Below are 1,659 nucleotides of genomic sequence, written 5' to 3'. Positions count from 1 at the left end.
AATCTTCCATATTCATTCACGTCCTATCAAATGCAAGGTTCCTATTGTCTTTTATGGCTGAGTAGTATTCCATAGACCATATGTGTTACACTTTTCCATTTAATCTGTTCTTGGACATTTGAGTTGATTACATATCTTAGTAATTGTGAATAATGCTGAAATAAACATGAATGTGAAAGTGTTTATGTGAATGATTGTATTACTACCATTTCGGTAGATACTCAGGAGCAGAATTGTTGGGTCATATGATCATTCAATTTCTAGGTATTGGAGAAACCTCTATAAAGTTCTCCACAATGGCAACACTAATTTACATTCCCACCAAAAATGTAGAAGAGTTCCTTTTTTACTGCAGCCTTGCCAGCACTTATAATTCTTTTTTTTTTTTTTTTCAATCTCATGCGCTCTAACTGGGATTAAGTGGTATCTCAATTGTGGTTAAGATTTGCATATCTTGTGTGATAAAAGATGTTGAACATTTTTTCGTATGCTTTTGGGCTGTTCATATGTCTTCCTTGGATTGTTATCTAGTCAGCTCATTTTTCCATCTTTTAATTGGATTCATTATAATTTTGGGGGAACTGACCTGTATGAGTTTTCTACATATTCTGATCATCAATCCCTTATCTGAAGCATAGTTTGCAAATATATACTCCTATTATAAGGGTTCTCTCTTCACTCTATTTAAGGTTTCTTTTGGTGTGCAGAAGCTTTTTAATCTGATGCACTACCACTTAGCCATTTTCAGGATTATTGCCTGTGCTTTGGGTGTCTTATTTAAGAAGTTTCTGCCTACTCTGATATCGCCAAGACTTTCCTCAGTGTTTTCCACCAGCAGTTTTATAGTTTGAAGTTTTATGCTTATAGATTTGATCCATTTTCAGTTTGTTTTATTCAATGATGCAAGATAGGAATCCAGTTTTATTTTTCAGCAGTTGGATATACAGTTCTTCAAGTACCATTTGCTAAAAAGATTTTCTTTTCCGCACTGGATTGTCATGTGCCCTTTTTCAAATATCAGTTGGTCATATGTTTTGGGTTTATTTTTGGAGTCTCCATTTTGTTCCATTAATCTACATACCTGATTTTGTGGCACTACTATGTTGTTTTGATTAATACAGCTTTGTAATATATTTTTGGGGCCAAGAAATGAGGGGATTCCCACTTTATTAATTTTGCACAATATTGCTTTTGTGATACAGGACATTTTATCAATTCAGACAAATTTTATAATTATTTTTATTCTGTAAATAATATCCCTGCTGATTTACTTAAAATGTAATTACATTTTTAAAAGAATTTGGGTAGAATTGACATTTTGATTATACTAATTATTCCAATCCAGAAACATAAGATTTTTTTTCAATCTTTTTGTATTACTTTCAATTTATTCTTTTAGTTTTTTTTTTTATAGTTTTCCTTTTAGAGATTTTTTTACTTCTTTGGTTAGGTTTATTTCTAGGTATCTTTTATTTTGTGGCTATTGTAAATGAGATTATTTCTTCAATTCTACCTCATTCTGTTCATTGATGGTACATTGAAATGCTATGGATTTTTTTTTCATATGTTGATGCCTGTATCCTACTATGGTATCACTTTTAGGAGTTTTTTTTTTTAATTCTTTTGCGTTTTCTATGTATATAATCATGTCATCTGCAC

This window comes from Tupaia chinensis, unplaced genomic scaffold, assembly GCF_000334495.1.
Source record: "Tupaia chinensis unplaced genomic scaffold, TupChi_1.0 Scaffold147350_1, whole genome shotgun sequence".
Taxonomy (NCBI): domain Eukaryota; kingdom Metazoa; phylum Chordata; class Mammalia; order Scandentia; family Tupaiidae; genus Tupaia; species Tupaia belangeri.
This window is presented reverse-complemented; position numbering follows the sequence as displayed.